Source organism: Rhincodon typus, unplaced genomic scaffold (genome assembly GCF_021869965.1).
Source record: "Rhincodon typus isolate 14 unplaced genomic scaffold, sRhiTyp1.1 hic_rhity00009364, whole genome shotgun sequence".
NCBI classification, from domain to species: Eukaryota; Metazoa; Chordata; class Chondrichthyes; order Orectolobiformes; family Rhincodontidae; genus Rhincodon; species Rhincodon typus.
In genome coordinates this window covers 1-8,179 of record NW_025975002.1, presented here as the reverse complement: position 1 = coordinate 8,179, position 8,179 = coordinate 1, and the positions used below count along the sequence as shown (strand labels likewise).

Genomic DNA, 8,179 nt, shown 5'->3' with positions numbered 1-8,179 from the left:
GGCAGAGACAAGCACGAGAATTCCTGGAAGCATGGCACTCCACGAAGCATGCTATTAATAAACAAATTGAACTCGACCCCATATACATTCCACTACGGAGGAAACCCGGAAGTGAGGCAATCCATCGCAACGGACCCCAGAGTTTAAAAACCAGGCGGGAAAACACACCGACGCTTCATCAGAGGCTGCACTGAGGATGTTACCGAGCACGGTAACGAAACGTCTGCGGAACAAAAAACCAGCTCGGCGAGCCAACCAACCTCAATACTGTGACTTCAATTACAGAATTGTCGCCAATTTTTCACCGAGACCTTATTCATCCATACCCAAGTCTGCGGAATCTCTCCACATGGTGGGGTCCTAGGTGATCTGGAAGACTGTCACTAATGTAAAATTCAATTTTCGTAGAAATCAAGTACTGGTGTGCAAGTAACTGCAGCTTACGAATTCGACAGCGCTCCACCATTTGCAGGACAATCTCCTGTGGGTAAAGGCAGAACCTAAACAGTGCAAATTATAAGCATTAAATAGATTAGGAATATGCAGTGGAAACAAATCTTATCTGGATTTTATGTGTAAATTATGCAAGAGCACATTAAATTTCAAATGACTGAAATCTTAATTCGGGTTAGTTCTCTCTGTGGTGGTGGCGGGGTAGCACTGTTTGTAAAATTATTACACCACTACAAATAAACATTTCTACAGGCAGAATGGACAAAAATATAGGAGGTGAAGCAGATTTACCCTATTCCATTATAATTATGTCTGACATTGCATTTTGAAAACTAAGATCAAGAATTCCTTTATATTTAAAAAATCACAACTCTCTGGAATTAAGATTTCTATTTGTCGCATCTATTGCAAGACCCTCCCCCAGTAAATGATTTTCATACATTTAGAGACAGAGTCAAACAGCATAGAAACAGACTCTTCGGTCGAACTAGTCCATTCTCAAACTAAACGAGTCCCACTTGCCTGTGTTTGGCACATCTCCCTCCAAACCTTTCCTATTCATGTACTTATCCAAATGTCTTTTAAATGCTCTAAGTGTACCTGCATCACCACTTCCTCTGGCAGTTCATCCACATAAACCACTCCGTGTAAAAGTTGCCCCTCACATCATTTTTATGACTTGCTCCTGTCACCTTAAAAATATGCCCGCTAATTTTGAAGTCACCCACCTTAGGGAAAAGACCCTTTGTATTCAACTTCTCTGTGTTGTTCATGATTTTATAAATCTCTATTAGGTCACCTCTCAACCTCCTGCGCTCTGGTGAAAAAGGCCTCAGCCTGTCTAGCCTATTTTTATAACTCAAACCCTCCACTCCTGGCAAAATCCTGGTAAATCATTATTTAACCCTCTCCAATTTAATAATAACCTTCCTATAGTAGGGTGACCAGAACTGTGCACAGCAGTCCAGAAGAGGACTCACCAACATCCTGCACAACCTCAACATGACATCCCAATACCTATACTCAAAAGTATGAGCAATGAAGGCAAGCATACTAAACACCTTCTTAACTCCACCCTGCCTATCTGTGATGCAAATTTCAAAGAAATATGAACCTGAACTCCTAGATCTGTGTCTACAACAGTACTCAGAGCTCTACCATTAATTGTGTAAGTCTTTAACTTCTATGCGTCATTACATAGAGAGAACGAACAGCCTATTCTAAAGGCTCCACTAAAGGCTGTATCAGAATATTGTGCTAGGTAACAATGTAAATAACACAGATGCTGTCTTCCAATTTTTCCTCCTTGTAAAGGCATGTCTGGCATCTGCAACTGACATTCCACCTCCACAAGATGAAAAACAAACAAATGGATTCTTGCTGATTATGATTCAAAACAGTGCAGACCATGTCCTTGTTGCTTGGTTATTATGCTTCCGTCTGGCACGAACCAAAAACTTATTATCAAACCACTACACTAGAAATTAGAATGTACCTTTGAGAGTTGAACTGTTAACCGTGTCAAGTTAAAAGTCAACTGCAAAAATGTATAAATTCATACCGGAATCTATCGTGTCAAGTTACCACAGAAACTTAAACCTGAACAATGTTAAATGAACAAATGCAGTTGCCAAACATTGACAGACATATAATCTGACCTCATTAAGGATGGGTTGCTAATTCGAGTAAAAACTTAAATAACAGAAATGTTTGGAAGTTAACATTCATTTTTGAAGAAACCTTCTATTTAACAGAAATCTAGTGTACAGCTTTAGTTATCATAATTTAGACCTGCATTCACCAATAGACCAACAATATCATCGGTGAAACTTTAACCCTCCTGGGAATTAGTAATATTTTGGTCTATACCTTACCTTGGGGAACGCCAACCGTTTACTGTAGGCGCATGCACCATTAGCTCGTTGGAATTATACCCATCTTCATGGCCAGAGCAGCTTATTGTAACAAATCCAATTTTGTGTGGCATTCTGGAGTTCTATGCTGCAAAAGATCACAGATAAATCAAACACTGAGGTGAAAACTGAAAGTACTGCAGATGCTGCAAATCAGAAACAAAAACAAAAACAGAAGTTGCTGAAAAAGCTCAGAAATCAAAGTTAACGTTTCAGGTCCTGTGACCCTTCCTCAGTTCTGACTGTTCAGTTCTAAGGAAGGGTCACCAAACTTGAATTATTAACTTTGGATTTCTCTTCTCAGATGCTGCCAGACCTGCAGAGCTTTTCCAGCAACTTCTATTTTTGAAGCAAGTGGATGAGTTGTCTCACAGCTTTTCCATGCACAGGTTGCAAGGACTACGTATATTTTAACTGAGATGTAAATGGGAAAATTGAAGTTTGGATTACGGTGTTGTAGAAATATTTCTTGCAATTTGAAGCAAAAATGGAATGGTGAGCCTTCCTCCTATTGGTTTTACAAGAGCCTGTAACTTTTGAAGAAGCCTGATTTGATACTTTTGTAGCTAGCTAACAAAGTACCTTTTGAGTTGGGGGACAAAAAACTGTCTAACAACTGCTTTCAGATTGATTTTAAGTTGCAATTTGTCACAGAACTGAGAAAAATGCAGCAGCACTCCAAAGCCTAAAGTAAACTACATCTCTTTCTCCCCACTACTCTGAGAATGGAAGAAAACTAGCACTAAAAGAATGAAAAGAAGATATTCTAACTCAAGCAATAGATCTAAGTCCTTATGACCGGCTACCATACTGAAGATTACTCTAGCTGACAATATGGTATCATTGTCGAAGGACAAGAGGCTATGAGAAAGTCACCTCATTCCACTCTTTGGAATAAACTATTGATTCACAGAATTTGCCCATTGTTGCCTAATTTTTCAACCCACAACATTTCTGCAAAATTACTTGTTTTTAAATTTAAAATAAATGGATGTTCACCTGGCAGAGAGGACAGAGATAATTTCAGATGAATTGACAAGGGTGATGCGAAAAGTAGTCTTATCAATGAGTCCAGAACTAAACAGCACTGTCTTAACATTAGGGGTCACCCTCTTAGGATAGAGATAGCAATAAAGAGAATTTTTTTTCTGAGGGCTGTACAACTAACGAGGAAAGATGAGACAGGTTAGACCCATATCCTCTGGAACTTACCAAGAGCCAGAGGTCATTTAATTGAAATATACAAGAACCTGAGGGGACTTAACTGGGTGGATCAGGCTTGATTGCCCATAACCATTTAAAGAATATAATACATGGAAGAACCAATGGTTTTAAAAAAAAAAGCTAGATTCCATGATTAAAATAAAACACCAAACAGTTTTTAATGATACAAGTTTAGACAAAGCAAGCACAAGCAACAATGACTAAACATATATATTCAAGATTATGATTCTAAATGATGTAAGGTAAAAGACAATCCATTGGACTTGGCACAGTTTAGTTCTTTTTAACATAGCCTTCAAATCAATAAACATTTTTAACTATTTGTTCACAAGACGTGGGCAGTATTTATTGCCCAGCTATAACTGTCCTTTAGAAAGTGAGCTACTCTGAAATGCTGTCCCCTTTTATTCTGGGTCTGGCTGAGCAGGTCACTGCTCAGGTCTGTGGTCTATTCCTACCGTTAAACTCTCATGGTCTAAGTACAGGTGTCGCACACAGTGCACATCATGAACCACCAAATGCATGCAGACATCTTTTCTGTATTTAGACTTCTGTCATTAGAGCTACTTGATCTGACCCTGTTTTCTAGAACTCACTCACATATAAAACACATTTCTTTGGTTAAATCCAGCAGACACGTTTTGGCAGCTTTCCTCTGTTTACTCATTTAAATTCTCCGAAAAGCAGCTTCGTACAGCGAATGGCCAGATCCTCAAGTAATAATCTCCCATGGCAACCTTATGACTTTCTTGCTTCCAGAACTCTCTCATTTGGGTCAAAGGTTCAAACACTTTTTATGAGCACACAGATATGATAAAACAAAGTAAACAACCGCAAACTGAAACTAAACCTCTACGTTTTTAACTCTTAACCTAAGCCATAAGTTGGGCCTGTATTCTCCACAGTTTAAAAGAGTCGGAGGTGACGTAATTGAAACATACAAGATCCTGAGGGGATTTGACCAGGTGGATGTGGGAAAGGATGCATTCTCATATGGGAGGATCTAGAACGAGAGGTCATAGTTTAAAAACAAGGTGTCAACTAATTAAGACAGAGATGAGGAAGCATGTTTTCTCTCTGAGTCTTTGAAATTCCCTTCCTCAAAAATCAGCAGATGCAGAATCTTTAAACAGGTAGAAAGAGTCTTGATTACCAAGGAATGAAAGATTGTCAGGAATTTTCAGGAATGTAGAATGGAGATTAAAAATCAGTACAGCCATGATCCTATTGAATGGTGAAGCAAGGTTGAAGGGCTGCGAGGCCTACTCTCGCTCCACGTTCATATATTTGTAAATGCAGGGTAAACTTGCATACAACTTAATTCAAGGTGAAAATAAAAGCTCTCTGGCGCAGCTTTACACAATCTTTAAACTAAGCTCTTCGATTTTTAGTTTAGATGGGCCAAAATCTCTTCACCCATTGGGATTATTTCATGGCAGTGAGTACTGAATCAATTCAAATAAGTCCTTCGTCAATATAATAACCTCAAAAACTCTTAAGAGATGGAGGATTTCTACAAAGAAACAGCAATTAATTACATTACAATGATGACTTCTGTTGCTCAAGTCAGTAACGATATGTACTGCAACCCCACTGCTTGTCGGAGAAATGCCAACTTAACCTAAAGGCCTACTTGCAATCTACAGCGAAATTCATGGAATCCCTACAGTGTGGGAGCAGGCCATTCAGCCTATCAAGTCCACACCAACCCTCTGAAGAGCAGCCCATTCAGACCCACCCCACAACACTATCCCTGTAACCCTGCAGTTCCCATGGCAAATCTACATAGCCTGCACATCCCTGGACACCATGGGCAATTTAGCATGGCCAATCCAACCAAACCTGCACATCTTAGGACTGAGAGGGAAAACCTGAGAAACTGCAGCAAACCCTCGCAGACGCAGGGGGATTGTGCAAATTCCACACAGTCTGTCACTGTGAGACAGCTGTGCTGACCACTGAGCTGCCATGCTGCCCAAAACATTGTTGCCTTGTATCTCCTCTAAGCCTGCTGCACTTGATCCCTCCAACAAGAAGACTGGACAACTCCTTTTCTGTCTGACCTCAGTCCTCAAGCACAGTCAGCAGGATTCAAACCTACTGAAGGAAACCCCAATAGATCTTAAGTCCATCACTTTAACCACTTGGCCATGACTACAAAACTACCTTTAAGTGACTGAGAGTATCACAGATGACCTTGTTTCTTCTTTGTACGCTGACAATATTTTGGTACAATTCTACTTTGATCCAAATAGATCTTCTATTTTATACATTGTGTAAACGTGAGTCACTTATCCCTTAGCGAGTAATTGTTAACTAAACAGTGTTGTTTACTAATTAAAATACAACTTCCAAATGGCAAAAACAATTCCTTCAGAAGCAAATGACACTTTCAACTTTAAGTACCTAGGTCAAACAACAACTTTGAGAGATCAATAGTTAACTCAAATGCGTAATATAACACATTACAAAAGCTTACAAACATTAACGACCTAATCTGTTCATGTTATATTAGGTATGTAAAATAAAACAGGGCATCACGGTGGCTCAGCAGTTAGCACTGCTGCATTACTGCACTTGGGATCTGGTTCAATTCCACCCTCGGGCAACCGTCTATGTGGAGTTTGCACATTCTCCCCGCGTCTGCATGGGATTCCTCTGGGTGCTCCGGTTTCCTCCCACAGTCCAAAGATGTGCAAGTTAGGTGGATTGAGGATGCTAAATTACCCACAGAGTTCAGAGATGTGTAGTTTAGGTGCATTAGCCATAGGAAAAGCATGGTTATAAGAGTAGGGGGATGGGTCTGGGCGGGCTGTTCTTCAAAGGATTGGTGTGGACTCATTGGGCCAAATGGCGTATTTCCACAACGTAGGGATTCTATGAAGTTCTATGGAGTAAAACAAACAACTGCAGATGCTAGAGATTGTTAAAATAAAAACAAATTGCTGGACAACGAGTTCAGATGAAGTGTCACCAGACTCAATACATTAACTCTGCTTTCTTCATGCAAATGCTGCCAGATCTGCCGTTCCTCCAGCAAATTCTGTTTTTTATTGAATATATACAGTGAACAACTTGAACATGTAAAGTTTAAAAAAAACTGCCAAGGTGTAAACTAAACAATCCACATTACGAAAATCAGGTTATGCAGAAACCTGCAGAAAAAAAAACTACTTTTTGGCCATAGCTACGTTGAATCTATTCAATTTAATTGGTCCAAACTTCAATTTACCAATATTGTACTTTAAATACAAAATAGGGATGTAACTGCCAACAAACTCAACTTAAAGGGAATACAACTGCTTAAGTGCTTTCAGAATTGAGTTGAATAGATCAAACAAAGTTGACAGGGTCACATTCACAACATTAAACCAACTCACATCATAGTTCATTACCATCTGCCTTTGTCAAAATAATCTCCAGCAAATGGTTGTGTGACTGTGCTTGCAAAAAGGCAGCCTGGAAAATCAAAACAAAAATATCAGCTTTACTACCGAGTCACCAGATTAGCTGGGAAACAGCTGCTACTTAAACAAGTTTTCTACTGGTGAAGAAGGCACCAAACTTCAGAAATGACAGGAAAATGGTATATGAAGCACTACAAAACATAATAGTACCATTTGTACAGTTGAATAGTTTACATTTTAATCAAAAACAATAAAGTGATGGCGATCTCATGAAAAAACTCAGTGTACACGACATGCAACCAATTCACTCAACTGCAATGCGATCCCATCATACCACTTAACAAGTTTAGAGAAAGAAAACGTGTTTCGTGAAGACCATGTTGCAGAGTTGATGCAGCACGAGAGAAGATTTTCAAACGTTCTTCGCCGACTGGAACAGTAAAATAAAATCAACAAAGACGAAATTTCAAAGCAGCACCAGCGGAGACCTGCCTTCACTGAGTCTGACCTGCACCAACTCCCTCCTCCCCCAAAAAACCCTCATTATCTACACTCGCTGGCCCTGAATAGCAATACTGAATTTGCCAGGCTCCCATATCGGGACAGAGTCACCTCTGGCTCAGAGTCGCTAATTTGAGGGGGAAAAGGAAGAGCATCCTCAGCAAAGGCCAAACCAATGAAGCAGCAGGAACACCCTGCGGTGCCACCAAATGCTGGAACTTTCCACGAGCCTCATGGAACGGCGCCACACTTCAGAGGCCCCGAAGCGGCCCGGGCTCCGATCACTCGTTCTTACAAACATATACAACGTGGATTATTTTATTTCAGAAAGATAATAAAAAGTAGAAGTTAACCTGGCTTGTGGCACCACGCTCCAACAGGCAGCCGGCAAGACAGCTCAGCGCTACATACCCTACCATCAGCCCGCAGCCGCCACCATATCTCCATAACCACCAGCATCAACAGTCAGCACTGCGCAGGCGTCAACTCACCCTCTCACAGCCCTCTGGGAGTTGTAGTCTCCGCATGGCGGCCTTGGCGCACGCGCACCTCCATTGAAACAGGAGTTGCTGGAAAAGCTTTGTAAACTCTGAGATAACAAGGTGTAGAGCTGATGAACACAGCAGGCTAGGCAGCATCAGAGGAGCAGGAAAGCTGACGTTTCGGGTCTGGACCCTTGTT

At 40.6% G+C, this 8,179-nt stretch overlaps 1 non-coding gene across 1 annotated transcript; it reads right to left on the bottom strand.

The window, feature by feature from the left end:
* Positions 1-327: 327 nt before the first annotated feature.
* On the bottom strand, positions 328-7,966 carry LOC109923331. The gene is made up of 4 exons (XR_007261621.1): positions 7,852-7,966; positions 6,971-7,049; positions 2,328-2,454; positions 328-500 (listed from the first exon to the last, which is right to left on the bottom strand). It is a non-coding gene; the product is annotated as an uncharacterized LOC109923331 (transcript).
* Positions 7,967-8,179: the final 213 nt, after the last annotated feature.